A 17886-nucleotide genomic window follows, 5' to 3' on the forward strand; every position below is an offset into this window, starting at 1 on the left:
TTCATAAATTTCGGGGAAATAGGTTAAAAGAGTCGTTGCGATTTCCCCCCTGCGCTAAGTGAAATTAATCCGGTAATTTATGCATCTCGCTAATTTTATGATCCTTTCATGCCCGAGGTGTAAGTGATGCTAAAAGGTGCTAAAATGTTAAAGGGTTAGGCGAATTCTGCTCGATCTGGCGGACACTTTCATCACTATAATCAACCCAATTCGAGGATGACCACACCTAACCTCCAATCCACTCCCCGGCTTTATAAATTTTTCTACTGACAGAAATTAAGAATTTTACACAACAAAAGTAAAATCCACATTACAACAGAACACAACTAATCGTAGTGACGATAAGCAGTTAATATTCCTTCTCAAATCGTATCAAAAAATCATACATAAAACTTCATTAATTTCACCTCCACTTAGAAAGAAGTTCTGGACGGAAAAGTTCCCCGATAGACTTTTTCACTCATTTCTCGTTAATCCCATCATTCATGTTTCCAATGATATCGCCTTACTTAACCTATCCTTCCATAATCTGTGTGGTTTGTTGGACGTACATAAAACCCCTTTCTTGTAAAAAAAGAAATGAGAAGTTTTTTAGTTAATATTTCATTTAAGAAACCATGAAAACTCGAGAAACAATATTCAGATAAAAACAATTAGTCTATCAATCTCATCGATCCTGTTTCCAATAATTCTGCCTTTCGTAACTCTTTTTTTTTTCTTTCCGAAATCGGTGCAGTTGGTTGAATGCACCGATCCCTGAATCGAGCAATTTTTCTGAATTGGCAGAGTCGTTGGCACCCGGGATGCCGGATTCGTAAATACGTCGGGAGTAACGCACCGTCGACGGTAAACGTTTTCTGGACGGTTCTTGCTCTCTCCGTCGAGGGACGAGGCCGACGTACTACGGTACGTCATACATAGAAACGTGCCAAGTAGTACGTACATAGATGTTAGGGACACATAGAACCGCGCGAGTACAGTAGGTGTCCAAAGCCCCACGAGTAGGAAAGAGAGGGTCGTGCCTCGTGCGTCTTTCTCCCACATCTCGAGACTGTTAGACAGGGTGGAGGGAAAGCCGTGCTCTCGCCATATTTCCGCGCGAGAGTCCCGAAGGAAGAGTCGAAGGACCCCCGTCCCCTCGCCCCGGAATTGCCGCCATATTTGGTCCATTTGATCGCGCCCTGGAAAATCCGGGACAAGAGGAAACCCCCGAGAGAAAAGGACGATAACAATGAGGGGAAAAATAGGTTTCGGGACGAAGATTATCCGCAAAAAGTCCCTGAAAGGTGTTCTCCATTTTTAAAGTTCGTCCTTTACGTGAAAACCGGGGATGAATAGTTTATAAGGGTGAAATGTATGGAGATGAAGGGGGAGGGAAACGAAACAGTGTACGGAAAAGGTGGCTTATGTACGGTGGGCAAATATTGTTTTCCTACGTTCTAGGTTAAATGTACGGGGATGTAAGTTTATGTTTCTGCATGGGAAGCAACGTCGAGAGGGGATGGAAAAAATAATATGTTCGCAAGCGGAGAAACGTCATCTTCTTCCTAGATTTATTTGACGTCCAGCTGCGCGCAGGGGAGTTTCGCATCGTTCTTAATTTATATTCATACTCGCGGATTTCTGCGTTTTTACGTACACACATAAATCCAGAGATATGGTTTTCTAGATGAAAAAAATGCGTTGCCTCGTGGAAATTACGCGGGGTGCCCATTTAGCAAACGTCAGCTATTATTCCCGGCTAATTCGGGACGTTTCGCCGATTTTCTTCCCCACGTACTTGGGTGTGCAGAAAAAGCGCCATTTCTACTTTAGTAAATTTCTTACGAAAGTGGAAGTATCCATTATTAGTCAGACCGTGGCTGATTTCGTTCAAATCCAGTAACAATTATTTTCAATCTAATATCATTAATATTTGCCACGGCATTGTTATAAATAAACATAAATGGAGACCGGTACAAAAGTTATCCCCTTATATGGACAATTGTCCAAGCCTCGGTATCAACTGTTGCCGAAATATAATTGGATAAATAGAACGCCTTCAAATGATTCCTTCTTGTAAACAGTACATTTTTGTCAAAGGAAGTATTTGCAGAAGGGTAATTAATAATCCTTTTATACTTCGGACCCCAAGACGTAATTCTTCAAGAGCGTTTCAATAATACAAACCTCCATTAAAGGGAATTGCGAGTGTTCTTTTAATAGCTTCTATATAGCGGCTAATTAATACAATTATCCAAAGAACGCACGCTAAATGTATTATTCTTTGTCAAAGAAATTATTTGCTCACATGCCACAGATTATTAACGACCCTCGTAATCATAAACCGAGAGACGAATTCTCAAGGGTGGTTTCATTACTCTATCTGTAAACTGAGAGAACTAAGATTAATTTCCTTCCATTTCTTTTCCTTCCTCCCTTTTTCAGTCGAGGCAAGGTATCACAGGATACAGGCAATCGTAATTGCTCTCAGCCGAAAAGCCTCAGAATCCGACTAAAAAGTTCGGCGAGTCAATTTGAAAACGTCGAGGAAACTTTCGCGATCATCTCGCAATTACTTGTTATATATCCAGGCAAAATTAAAACCACTGAAAGGAGACTAAAAAAAAATTCTAAAATAACGGACAATTCATCTAGGTTTAGAAATGTCTGATTTAAGTCGCTGCAAGAATTACTTAGGTTTGAAAAACTAAATAATTACAATTTAATTTTCATTAAGAAAGAAAAAGAATTTCATCAAAATCACGATAGAAAACAAAGAAGGATCTAAATTCTGTAAACCGACAAATCCATGATTTTATAAACTTTCTCCAATGAAAGCTCTTAGTAATTGTCGTTGTTAAACAAAAAAGGGACGAAACATCACGACCAACATTAGAGAGTATCCAAATAAGGGTAGAAAGATTAAAAGTCCGAGGTGATTCAGACATTTCCATTCGGGTCCAATATTTCCCCCGGCCCGATATAATAGAAACGAGAGCTATCGATTCTATCTGTGAGTGAGAAAGCGAATTAACGAGCAGCCAATGGCGTCGCAGGTGGACTTCCTAACGCGGGGGCACTTTTCGGGATCGACCCTGCAATACCTAGACGTTACGATTTCTCTCTTTGTCTCGCCCGGTTCCTCTCCTTTCCTCCACCTCTCGAGCAGACACCCTTTCCATCCGCGTCCTCGATGAACCTTCGTCCGGCAAAAATAAAAATGTCTATCGATCGGTGACTACAATCATTCCACCCTCATAACATGCCCAGAAAATAAAAAAAAAACAGAACAGTTTAACACCTCCGTCAAGTTATCGGCATTTTATTATCGAACAATTTCTAATGACGGTAAAATAGCCGATTTTAAGTATCAAACTATTTCATAACAGTAGCGAATGAATATTAAAAAAAAAAAGAAAATGTGATGGTAATGGAAAAATATTCGCTTCTCAAAATCGTTCCAATTTCTGCCAATAAATATTCAAATTTAAAGTAATCTTCTTATGGATATTTTTTTTTGCATACTGTGCGAAGTCACAATTTCTTTACTCCCCCTCTTTTCTTAGTTGTTTTTCGGAGCAGTGGCTCACTCTGTCTTCGGCACGGTCGAACTTTCGACAGACAGAAATAAAGATGTCCGCGAGAGGATCGCCAGGGCGACCCTAAGGGCGTGCTCTCCTTGCCGCTCTTTTCCCGACCCCGCAGTTTCCCTCCTTCTCTTTCTCCCGTAGCCCCGTAAGGCTCTTCCTCACTTGGGCAAAATCAATAACTTGTTTGGGGTGTGGAAGAGAACCCTAAGAGAAGCGAGACACGGCACCCGCCATTACCCCAGGTAATACCTTCGCAGGGGGCATCAGGTGAACCCGGCGACGCATTGCGCCCAGGAATGCACCTTCCGGCAGTCTTGCACTTTCCTTCTCTATTTCTAGCTCTACATCAAACGAAATCCTGCGGGAACCTCCAGGTGGAGAACCTCATGACCTGCGTACAAGGGCGCTCCGGCAAACCCTGTATTACGTTCCAGAAATTCAATCCTTTTGCGCGGTGATTTATCGCTTTAATTAATGATCATTATATTTATCCAAGGATCATTGCACGAGGTAAAGCCCCGAGGGAAAATAATGAACCGATAATAATAATCTAGTATAAAGTCAAACCATAAATAAATAACGTCCTTACAAATCACCGCATAAATGATTGTCTTCCGGATGACGGATACATTGTTTACATTTTTCTATAATAACGCACCGAATTGCCCGGAGTTTGGGTAATTTATGAAACGGGTGAATCGCTCTCTAATCAAGGACGTACATATTTCGTAACTATGTAATGTAAATATTATGTAATTATGTAACTTTTTTCCAGATGAGTACGAATAAGAAAAACCTCTTCTTTATCAAATTTCTGTCACTTGCCATTTTTTTTATTAGAGGACCCTTTGGTGCACATATGCTCGTGCAAACCAGACTCGCAATTGAGTGGATCGAGATTTAAAAAAATAGCGACCTAGAGAGATCGCTTGGTGATGGAAGGCGGTGGTGGAGGACGATGCTTATCCATCCGCCGTAACCGAATTTAATAGACATCTGCTACCGAGATGCGAGGACGAAACGCAGAACCCTACCCTGTCATTTTCTCGATGGCTGATCCACTGAGACGGAGGTAATTAAACTAGCGGTTGAACCATTCCTCGTGATTTATCATCCTTAACGATCCAGCCCCGAGGGGTACCTGCTGCTGGCTTAGGATGATGCCCAGCTCTAATGAGGGCCATTGTACCTGTATATTATTAATTTCAATCCCTCCCATGATCTTCTCCCGTCATCCTTCCGAAGAGATTCGAAAGTGACTTCTTACCGCCCACGTTTATCGACGTCTCAATTTCTCATTACGCTTCAAAGGTAACGCAATGATCCGTACGTAACTTTCGTATGTGCAACATACACCAGAGAGAGAGAGAGAGAGCCCTCGTCAACTGAGAAGAGTGTACTAGATCGATCGACATTTGATACAAAGAAATGTTCCTTCATGCTCCTTACTTGCCATCTGTAGAGAACTGGATGGCCTTACGACCAGCTCCTGGCATATTATTGCATCGCCATAAAATGTTACGTTCTGGTCAGATTATTTGACATGATCATTTATCCCTTTGTGGTCCAAGCTTCTGAAACGCCTTATCGTCGAGTCAGCCTCGACATGGAACCGCAAAGGGTTAATTATTCTATGTCCTTGTATGAGCAGATATTATCGAATCGAAGTTGCGAAGAGTCCCAAGCGCCGTCTTCAAAAATATAGAAATTATGACGTTAGAAAATTGTTAACAGAAAGGTTAATAGGTTCTCCCTTGGGACAAATTGTAGCCGTTATCCCAATGAACGTTCATTATTAAAAAGGAAGATTCAAGAAGTATTCGCTTCTCGGGTGAAAATCCGTCATGCTCTGGTTCGCCCTTGACAGCGACTATTACTCGCGTCCCCACGAGCGCCGTTATTGCGGACTACTATAAAGGGATGCTATTTTGTACTTCTCGCACAGTTTAGTAAACAACCGGTTGACCTTCCGAGCATCAACTCTCTTCTGACCCGAGCCCAGCCAGCGCAAGATGTCCGATCGCGATAATCCTTGTCCGACCTTTCTTGGTTATCCTCCAGAGGGGTGGCTCACCCCGTTACACCTGTGCACACCTGTCTGCACTTGTACCCGTGCCTGTACGACCTCGGCGTACCAACCATCCCTCCTGTGACCCGAGTTAACCCAGCCTGGTGCTGTGTATCGAATAGTTCTCGGTGAAACGGCATATGTAATTACCCCTCGCCTCAATGGAGTCGTGTACCACTGTCTAAACCCTGTAATATCAGCGTTTATCTTACTATCACTGCATTTAGACGCCTGTACGAGAGGAGCACCCCAATATTCATTCTAACGTCTTCCCACCTAATTATCAACCACATGGGGAGACGTGCGGTATTCTACCCCTGATTTTATGCGACCATGAACCAGAACATCAAATGGACTTGGGTCTATCTCTCGTGTCCCTGCTTCCCAGATCTCGTTATCAACCATTCACCCATAAGAGTACCGCGCGATACGTGTAACGATGAACGAGAATGAAACTGACTCAGCGACTTGCTCTTTTCAACCACATGGAAGTCCTAGGTCAACTTACCTTCGTGACTCTTGAACGATCTACATCGATGCTCCTGAGTCCGAACCGAAATTTTGATCCTACTTGGAACCTCTAATTATAGACCTCAAAGGGGTTTCAAGATAATATAAGGCAGAAGTCCTTCTGTATAATTGAGGTCTTACATCAGACCGTAGAACTGTCCGATGATTCCATTTCTCTTACTTCTAGACCTAACGTAGGATCTAATTCGTATTATATAGGACGTACGAGTACAACTTAAAGAGTGAAGTTGGACCAAAAGAGGATTTACTTAGCTTACGTAGATTCAAAGTAGAACCAAAATTTCAACTCGGACTCCTACGATACCTGACGGACATCTTTTTTATAGACTGCTGACGACTCCAGCTTCCTTGGTCATGCCTCCCAATACTTGCATGAAAGTATCCGTTTTATGACGACAAATCCCTACATCGGTTCGATACGTCCACGCGAATTGTTTTCACCAACACGAGCCTGTCCAATGACACAACTGCCCGCAGTTACACAACGGTGTACGTGTATAAACATCGGTACCGGAGGTGCCCCGGAAGTACCCCGGAGGTAACCCACCCCGTGTTCCGTTCGCCCGATCGAAAGCGCGAGCTGGGTCGACCTCTCCCAGCTACGCTCCATTACCGGGTTAGCTACTGAACGCCCATTTCAATCCGCAGTTTTACCAAACCTCTCATCGCAGTGAATCATGAGCTCCCAGGAATCACCCAAGAGGAACGCCACGTTCCGCCCTTTCTGCGTATCCGCGCGCCATTTCTCGATTTCTTTCCGCCTGGTTCTTGCTCCTAGAAATCCGCTTTCCTAGATCCACTAACGAATCTCTACAGATCCTAGACCGATCCTCCATCAGCTATGCTCTGTGTGGTAGCAAAACAAATCCGACCTCGTCCAATCGAGAACCGAACGAAAGATCTCCTTCGGTAACGCACCATAAGTGACTTAGCCCTAGAAGATCTAATCCAATTCGCAGTTTTATCGAAAGTCCCATCCCAGTGAACCGCAGGATCAAGAATTCAAAGTGGATACAATGTTCCACCCTTTCCGCGTGTTGGTTTCGTATCGCGGTTTCTTCCCGTTTTGCCCCACTTTCTTAGATCCTTTCCCTGCTTTTTACCACATTCGCAGATCCTTTTCCTGCTCTGTCTCGCTTTCTTAGATCTTCTGACTTATCTAACGATCTGACAATACCATGTCTCCATCGGCTAGGCCTCTGTGCGTTAGTAGATTTCCACTTTTCTCTTCTTTACTTAAGGATCAGCGGAAGGATTCTTTCCCGCAACGGTCCATAGCGAGTTAACTACTGAACACTTAATCCAATCCGCGTTCGTGCCGAACGTCATCTCGGAGAACCTCAGGATCAAGGATGATCCAACGACGCAACGCTAGATCCCTTTCTCGCGTTTTCTTTCTACCCTGTGCCACTTTCCCAGACCCTCGGAAGTATCTAACGATCTGACAAGACCGAGTTCCTCTATCGACTATGGCTCTATGTGTCGGTAAAAGACTTCCACCCTGTCCGACTTCACCCAATCGACGACCAATCCAAAGACCTCTTGCAACGACTCTCCACTTCCAGGTTATTCACCTCCGAACATTTGTGTCGATCGTTACAATGTCTACCTAGGCCTTCCGCACGATTGGTTCCGGGGTGTATAGGTATCGAGGAACCTTGGGTTACCGCCAGAGAAGAGTACGCTCTGCCGCGATGCCTTTGCGACATTACACCGACGTCCTTGGAACGAGGTCTTTGCCCTAGCTTCCTACATTTGACTAGATTAACCTTCCCAAGTGACTCTACTTCTGAATGAAATGTAGCTTCGTCCAAGCAACGAAGAGTTCAACGTTACAGCAATGATTTCTAAGCACTCGTTTCCTGACAACCGGCACCCGTGCACCTAGATTACCCGATACGTAATCCATTATCCCATAAACCGAATGGGTCGTAAAGCGTAATCCAATTGGGACACCAGCCGAAGAACCCGATTCCATCCTCCAGCCATATCCGGAGCGACACTTCCCGCAAATATCTTCACCGAACTATTAACCCCTACCTGACGTTCTACGGGATTCCGAAAGAGGCCATCCCTGCACAAAACCCTTTCCACCATTCCACGTTTCGAAAAGCCAACACAAGCCCTTACCCACCCATTCTCCGCGTCCAAACAGCCCTAACAACCCCTATTCACCTGTCCGGCACGTACACCGGATCCTCCTTCCACCGAAAGGGCTCCACCCAAGAGCGAGCACCAACTTCCACCCTTCTCCGTCCTCGAGCACCTCACCCCGAGGAGAGGTCTTTGCACCAGTTTTTCACCTCAGCCTCTCTCTCTCGCCCCCGACTACACCTACGCACAACCCCTTCGGCCACCCGATCGAAAGCCCGACCTCGGTCGACCTTTTCCAGCCATTTCCCCACTTCGGATGACCCAGCCCCGAACACCTGTGCCCGACCTGGCAACCGTCATCGTCGTGGACCGCCGTCCGGGGGTGCACTCCGGTCCACCCTCACCCCGTCGTCCTGGGGGACGCGCCGGGTCCTTGCCCCGGGACCTACATCGTACGCGCGGCACGGCGTCTCCGAGAGCGCCGGCCCATTGACAAATGGCCGCTCGTCGATAGACAATAATCGTGACGTACCTCGCGCGTCCTCGTCCCGCGGCACTCCCGAGGTCGGCTCGTCTCCCGAGCGGTGTCGCCGTCCTCGTCTGGCCGCTCACCCTAACCTCTCCGTCGCTCGCACGCGTTCTCGCCACTCCTCGGTTCTCGTCCGCGCTCGACCGGCAGCTCGGCCGGTAAGGCAGGCGGCCGGCGCAATCGGCGCGCTGCGCAGGCGCGGGCGCGCAGCCCGACTCGCGGCGCGGAGAGTCTACACTCGCTGTGCGCTTCGATGCGCTCGCCGTGCGCTCTCGCACGAGACCCGCCGCGGTGCGGCCGGAGAGAGTTGACGCGGCTGTGGGGCGCGGACCACTACCCAAACGAGCCGCCCGGATCGTTGGATCAAACTCGGTAGGGCTCTTCCGAGCGGCGGACCGACTCCCCACCACTCGCGAACCTCCCCGCCTGCGCGCCGTCCCCTCCACCAACCCTCGCCCCGCACGCACGCGCACCCCGCGGCCCCGCGACGCTGGCGCCCTGAGCGGCAGCTACGCGAACCCGCGGCCGGGGGTGGCGCTCAGAGAGTCGGAATTTTTTTCGATAACGATGCCGTCCAAAAGTGGGGATGATTCACGTGGGCGGGAATGAAGGTTTATAAATTTTCGAGGGAGACCTTTTCGGTTCCGTTTCTTCGACTGGTTGGAAATCATTTTGGACATCTTATTATTATTTTGCATCGTTTTCCTGGGTAGTCGAAAAGCGTCGCCAGAGGAGACGACCGTAATGCCAATGCTAACGGCGACAGGTTCGGTGTGACTTTTGGGTAGAATTGAACCTTCCGATATCCCGATACCCGACGGTTCGGTTTGTAAATATACCAAGCCACTCGTCGTTATCGAATCCCGCGAAAGGAAGATTCGATCCCTTTCCTGAATGTAAATATAGACCCGATGCCCTGAAGAATTGAAGAGCCTAAGATCGTTCGAAGCATTTCGTTGCCTTGATTGAATCTCACGTCAACTTTATACGGATTTGATATATCTTCCCTGACTGGAATTCAATGGAAACAAAGAATTCACCGTTTCGGTTCAATTTTTCAGTTCCTAACGTCTCCATGTTCTCCCGAACGGTGGAATGGAACCTGCAACGAATCGTCCAGCGTTCCATCTAACGCTCTAATTTCTCTAACAAATGCCCGAGACGAATTACAAACGCCGAGGTCTAAGCAGTCCGGAGGCCAACAATTCGGTCGTACAGGGCGCGCTGCGGTCATGAGCGGCGGAATCGAGGAAGCGCGACCCCGGGTGGGGGTTCACCCGGGAAGAGCGAACCAACGTGTCGACGATCGTATACGGTCCACACAAACGGCGGCGCCTCTCGAAAGAGCACCCACATACCCAAAAGGTGGCCCTCTTACCCACGGTCGTCCCCTCGCCCCGCCGACCGGCGCGACCCTCTTCGCGGTACCCCAACCGAGCTGCGCCCGAGACCTTCCTTCCCCTCCCCTCGCGCCTGAATAATGCACGCGTGCGCACCCACCTACGCGAACAGGGTGCAGCACGGTGCGCGGAATGCGCGCGGCGTATGCGCAGACGGTGCACCCCGTCCAGTGCGCACCCACCGGTGCCCCCAGAACCCGAGACGCAGCGCGTGCCCGCGGGCGCACGCGTACTCCGCCAGAGGGGGCGCGACGGAGAGCACGAGTCACGCACACCCCTCGATGCGGTCCGCAAACTCCGCGGACACGCTTCAGGGGGCAGGGTGACCGCGTGTACAGGAAGATCGAATAATGGTTTATTCGTGTTTCAGGGTCTCCGTAGATTGCCGGTTCGGCATTTGCTCCTCATTAAAGGTGCATTTTAACACGTGCATTTTAACGCGACCGCTGACGTGAATTCACGTCCATGACGATGCAGGATACAAGTTTGCGGCAACCAGTTTCCGAATTTCAATATTTTCGCCGGTACTCGGTATTTGAAACGGAAAAAATTTGCCGGTCGCGAATGTGTTAAGTGACGGTTTATTGCGCGTTGTAGACTTTCCAGGAATTGGAAATTCGGACTTTGCCTGTTACAAGAACTTTTAACGCTTTTATGTAACGAGGCTGATCGCGTGTTTTGTTGATAGAAACGACGCGTGTCCAATTTACTTTGATATTTGTTTTATTATATTTCTTTGGGCTAGTTATTGACAAATGTCAAGAGGTATCAATCGTCACACTTTTACGGTTTTCTTTTATTTACGTGGAGTTCTTAATTCAATATTGCGCAGGCATCGAAATGGTTAACGTTAATTGCACGCTTGTTTTCAATTTTCTATTTAGAATTGAATTGTGCTCGCCGTTAAATTAATAAGGGTGAATGTAAAAGTTAAGCTAAATGAAAGCAATTAGGACTACGCGCGTATTCTCTGAAAAGAAAGGAGATTATCCAAGGACCATTAGGGAATAGGTGTTACGCCCGGGGTTCTACCTTTTCTTTGAAAAAAGCGTTGCGCGTGAAGTTAACTCTAATACATGTCCTTTTTAAATGAAAAAGAAGGATGATTTATACGTGTTTCGGACTCTCCACGGATTGGCAATTAGCAGTTTGGTGGTTACAAACGAACCGCGTGTTGCAAGACGCCTACATTACATAATTCCGAAAGTTCACCAACCTCTTAAGACAAACATCCGTTAACATAAGGTATCCCATAATAATGCACCCTTTAAGACAAAGCGGGGTACAGTAGTATAATTACATAATTTCCTCTGCCGCTTCTATCCTCCTCGATGAGGTTCACGAGGCGAGTAAAAAATTGAATACCTCTTGACGCCGGTGCCTCTTAACAACGGCTTACGAAATTTCAAAGTTACCAGGTGAAAGTGTTATTATCCTTGGCTGTACCCGCAGGCGGAAGCGTAAACGCTCTTCTTTACCCGCACCCCGTACTTTACCGCTCAATATCGCTTCACGCTTTTAACTCTTAATAACACCTTACGAAATTTCGGAATGGCCAGGTATAAGTATTATTTGCGTAAACTGTACCCGCGGGCGCATGCGCAGTGGGTCGTTCGGACGCGCACCCCATGGGCACTCGGGGCGCACGAGGAGGAGCACCCCTGGCCAGGGGTGGCTTCTGGGTGTTGTCTGTCCTGTAGCGCTTGGGCGCCCCGACGGAAAGCGCCGCTCCTCGACGTCGTCTCGGGTGACAGGACACCGAGTAAAGAGAAAAGGGCGTCCTTTCGCCGAACGTCATCCGCTGGTCTTCGAGGGGTAACGCGTTTACGGAAGGACGAGGTGGCTGCCCGTGCAAGGGGGCGACTCAAAGCCAGTCACTTTCGCGGGTAATGGTACACCCTTTGTTAAGAGTCTAGCACGTGTCCTGGAATTTGCCCCACGGCGTTGCGGAGATCGAAATCTAAATCCGAGGGTTCGAATGAATAAAAATTAGCCGGAAGTTAATTCTAGGAGAATTGAAAGGAAGGATATATCCGACGTAAACAGTCGATCGCAAAGAAGGTTATTTCTGAAAATTCTGCGACTCCTGGATAATTAATCATTTTTCCGATATTACACGGGGCATAATCACCCTTTCGGTAGATTTTTCAGGATTTCACTCCGGCAATGAAACCGAAATTCGAGGTCCCACTAATTCTTTTCGCTGGATTGACTCCGGGGTTGTTTCAAGGAATTGGAGCAAGAGCGCAATAAAAGGAACTTGACGTTAAAGGGATTAAATGCCAAGCAAAAAGTAACGTTCAATTATTCCAACAAACGTTTAGATTAGATTTTCCCTTCTCGTTGGTTAATGGAAGAAACCTCAAATGCTTTGGCGGGTACTTACTTTTATGTCACAAATGGTTTAATGCTCTTTAAATGATGTCCATGCAGGTTTAACATTTATTGGACCGTGGTTGTATGGGGAAGGAAACGTTAGGAATTGCAAGCGAGATGTACATTTTTCAGACTCTAAAAAGTAAATCGTTTACGGAACCCATTCATAAGACGAATCGCGTTAGTGCTACTTCTTTCCATGATTATTTTACCGCCTCGTTACAGGTAAATCCTCGCTTCCAGGGCGAGAGAAACGACCCGTTGACTTGGCAACGAAGCAGATTTATTCCTCCGCAGTACCCTTTCTTGTTGTCGAAGTTAAATATACTTTTCCATTATTCCCCTCTCCCGCAGACGTTTCTTTTATTTTACATTTGCTGTACTTTCATTTCCCGTTTACCGCGGCCCTCAACTTCTAATGTTTCTCCTCGTAAATCTTGCCCCCTCTGGTTCCCCCCATCAATTACTACTTATTATATATAAAATTACCTCATTTTTCCTGCTTCTGAACATGCCACTTCCACCCTCACCGTCCGTAATCTCTTCTGCTATCCGCATATGAGTACAATTTTCCGGCGGACGTAAAAAAAATTCTTTAGACAAGTGTACCTCCGTAAATTGCTATCGACAATTTACCCAAGGTTGGTTTTCCTTTCATTCCACGCATTAAAACGACGATGAATAGGAAGGAAGGTACAAATGAAAGTGGAAGTAATGATGTTGCGAAACGCGTCCTTCTTCTAGTACCTTCCGCATTGAAGCACGTTCAAACCTTTAGGAAGATATTTTAAAATGATTAATTCTAGAATCGGGATACAGCGTCAGTGATACGTGTCCAAAAATGAAAAGTTCATTCGCTTCCATTTTCTACTCCCACCCCCAGGTCAACGGTGGATCAATGAATAAAGGCTAAAGATCTGCAGATGACCTGTAAGTGCAGTAATCTGCTCCACGCTTATTCTCCATTCACACACGCTGCTTTCATGCCCCGTGTTATTTTTTTTCTTTTCTCTTTCCCATTCACCTTTATGGTGTAGGGTTCGTCCTTGTTTCAAGGGTGGACCATAGTCTGGGCTCGATTACTCTGTCCACTCAGACGACTCTATAATTCAGATGCTTTCAGGACCAGGAGGACGTACTTCCCTCCAAAGGACGAGGTGGCCTTTGCTGCTCGCCGTCATCTAAGAATGATTTTTTTCGTGTGTAAAAAGAACCTTAAAACGCATCTTTATTTATTATACAGGCAGTCCTTTTCTACGAGAATGCATGCACATGAGAAATATTTTATTCCACTCCGGCAAGGTCCAAAAAATGTCGATATTAAATATAGTTACAGATAGAAATTATCAAGGACGACTTGAGTGGTGAGAAATTAAATGTAGAAATGTTACTTTTACGTTTCTGAATGGCTGTTCAACGAGAAAGAATTTCTACACATTGTGACGTATGCGATGCATGGTCTGGTTCAGAAGTTTCCCATTGAATGGGCCGAAAACGAGACACCCTCAGCCCCTAGTCACCGATACGTTTCCCGGCATTTTCCGCAGTCCAATAACGAGTCGCGAAGTGAGACCATTTAGAAAATTAGAAACAAATGCGCCATTCAGAGGAGAAATATCTGCTCGGCGGCATTCCATTTGTAACGATTCTCTCGGGCAATAATTCCGACGTTTATTGACCGCCTTAGAAGCGCCAGCAACCAACCTTCCAAGAACGTCTATATAGCGCTTCAAAATTCGCTTCCGCTACTTTCAGAAAAACAAACTACCCCATTAAGTCCAAATCCACTCGTTTCCTCTCCCGTTACTTTCTCATTTCGTTAAAAACAAAATCCCCATATCCTTAGACAATTACCCTTAATCTTGCCTCGGTCATCTGCAGCCACAACGATGAAACGGAGTCTGCTCATTTTCATCTTCCTTCTTCCTCCTTCGTATACACCTCTTAATTCAGGATGCTGCATCGGGTAAGTTCACTCTTCCCGAAGCATGAAATTATCTCAATCAATTTTGCAATCCACCCAATTTCCTTTCAGAAAAATTCCGAAACCCCGTTCGCGCTGCAACGCTGCTGCAGCCGGTGCACTTATGCACCTGTCCTCCTCTTCTTAACCCAGGCCGTAATTGCAAATCGTAATCGGCGATTCCGACTAGGCAGTTTGTTCAGCTGCACCTACAAATGCCCCTTCGGTGATGGGAGCAGTGCTCAACCGCGCCGAGTATCACCAAGGATTATAATGTGTAGGTTGGTATGCGATAATGAGCAGTAGAGGCACTGTACCTACACCTATAGGGTGTACGGTTACAATGGGCCCTGTACAGTCATCAGTGAAAATAAGAGCCCCACGGGGATGGGAGATGTATGATTCGGCTGGCCCTGTCTAGCGCTGTACCCCATCTCGCTCTTTTAATTTCTCCCCTCTTTCTCCCGCGGTCTGCTTTTCCGTCTTTCCTTCGCATTCGCGACGCGCCATCGCCCCAAGCGGTGTGTTAACAGATGGAAATTTTCACCCTCGTCTGGACAGCACCACAAATCCCATGGATGAAATTTCAACAATGAGCGGAAATACTCCTGAATAATTTTCCCTCGATCTCTCCCTTTTTTGCCCAATTACGCCACGCGCGAAATTTTATTTATTATCCCATTCCTCTATCACTCCGATGCATTTTCACGGCGTGGCTGCGACCGACATACCGACACGCCGGATTTCGTAATAATTGCTGGACACGAACGTAAATGGACCTCGCCGGTGATAAAGAAAGTCCAACCGTGGGAATGATATTTTTCCCCAATGTGTTTAATAACCCCGATATGCCCGAGGTGGCATTCGCAATGTTTGCTTTACTTTTTTTTTCAATTATGCCCCGCTACAGAAAATGAGATTCTTTTTAACGTTTATGTACATATACCGCATACACATTACCGCGAGGAAACCGTCTGAAAAAATGCTCCTGCAACTATTTTAATGACTCTGTATACGAAAGTACATACGTATGGGCCCTTCTGTTTCTTTTTCTAGTACTCATCTATACACATTATGTGAACACCACGAGTAGCATATTAATGAATTTTCATTTAAGACTGTCATAGACAATACCGTGGAATTAATTACCTTCCTAATGAGCGTCCATTTTCAAACTATGCTCTCACTCTTCCTTTCTTATGCACATTTATAAACATTTAAACGGTTGAAAATTAGCAATACCAATACAAAGTGGATTGTTGCATTTTATTTACACCTCTTTTCCTCGTCATGCACCACCCTTAAGCGAGGGCACTTTGAGCAAACAGAAAAAAAGGGGATTTCCTCTTTATAGTGAAAAAAATATTATTCGCGAAAAATTCCGAAAAATCTGGAACGAGCGAGAAAACCAGTTATCTGGAATTATTTTACGAGAGGACAAAGCTTCCGTTGTTGTATTTGCACATTTCTATTTTTCAAAGAAATTCGGCATTGAATGGCGGGTTTCATATCGATGGGAGCTGCTCGGTACCATCGAAGAACGGGAAAATATTTACATTTCCAGGAAATAATTTCGGGAGGGGATCGAGGATGAATCGCACGATTGCCTCCGGGAGGATGACGATTTTTCTCCATGTTCTCTTTCTTTCCTATTTTTTCCCCCCTTTTCTCCTCCCTCCTTATTCCTCCTTACGAGGGCGCACGAGAGGTTCTATTTACGCCTCTTCTTTATGTACGGGAGCTCTTTTCAAAGGCGCGAATTTGTGCGCGCATGTGCGCGACACACTTTCCCCTCACACCGATAAAGCCAGGTCGTTTGTTCAAATTTAATTCCCTATTAATGCAGTTCTGCTAAACGAACCACTCGTTCGAAATTTGCGAGCCAATTACGGCGATATATATAGAGGCGTTCTAAAATAATATCGGGATAAAACGAAGGACCACCATAAGTAACAGTAATTGTAAACTAAGGTATTGAAAATAACGTTAAGCCTCCAATAGTGTAGTAATAAAATAAATTCCATGTTTACGGTTATAAATCCGAGAATAAATTCACCGCCGATTTTTAAACAATTTGATCATTCCTCTATGTTAAGGATTTTATAGACGTATTCAAAAACTTGTTGTATACCACAATTGAAATCTGTAATTGTAGTATAATTTTAATTCCCATCGAAAATCACTTCGCACTATTTTTTACTTTAACCATTAATTTCAGATTCTGTGAAATAAATATTCCAGTGAATTATTAAATTGGAGATTTTTTTTTTCTCGAAAAAGCGAATTCGTTTCGGGGAACACGCTGTGTTCCATTTTTAATGAATGTACTCGTATATTTTGTAGTTGAAAGAAGTGAACTTTTTCAGGCAGTAAAAAAACTGTGCTACGCTTTCCAATCAGTAAAATTATCGCTTCCCGAGAAAAAGTGAACTCACGGATTCACATTAGCATCAACAGGCAGATATTCCTGGGATCCTGGATTAACTGCGGCAATGTGTGTTTGATCATTAAATATTCATGGTAACGCATATCGCGGGAAATCCAATCTAAATCAGTAATATTCATACGTAACTTCAATGTACCTCGGCGTACATTACACGGAATTACAACCGAATCTACGATACTCATGCAAATTCACTCGTTGATACCACATGGAACCGTCCACGTAGATATACTTAATTTCGCGTATATCCTTAGGAAAAAAAAAAAAATACGTACACCGTACATTACAACAGAAAAGAAATAATGAACATTATATAACATCTCAATTTTGCTCCACATGAAAGTACGAACTGACTTACCTGACTCTACTCAATTATAATCGTCTAAATAACGCAATGAATATTAAGTTTCAAAATGAAGTATATATGAAAAAGTCCCTTCCTACAAAATTGCATTCAATTTGTGAATGAAGACCGTAGAATTTTATTAATTTCATTCAGAATAATTCCACATGGGAAATAACTCTACTGGGATTTATTGCATTCACGATTATTTCTTTCGTTAAATAAAAAGCCCGGAGAAAAGGAAATGTCTATGTTTGTAAGATGTCTATATTTTATTCAAGTAGAGAGCACGAAACACCACTTGAGATCCTCTTTCAAGTACAATAAGCACTCCTCCCGGTTAATTCGGAAAGCACGGCACGCGCGTGACGGCGGCAAAACTGAAAAGACAATTCCATTGAAAAGTTATTGTACCTTTCGGACAGTAGCGAGGGAAAATTGAGGGGGAAAAAAATCGCTTTCTGCAACTGGTCCTTTCTTTCGTGTATAAGGTACGGGGTTCTATTTACGTCTGGCCCTTATGTACGTTGAACTCTGCTTTGTACGGAACGTCATTTCTCTCACGTG

Source organism: Orussus abietinus, unplaced genomic scaffold (genome assembly GCF_000612105.2).
Source record: "Orussus abietinus isolate OABI.00-Male unplaced genomic scaffold, Oabi_2.0 scaffold124, whole genome shotgun sequence".
Lineage (NCBI taxonomy): Eukaryota > Metazoa > Arthropoda > Insecta > Hymenoptera > Orussidae > Orussus > Orussus abietinus.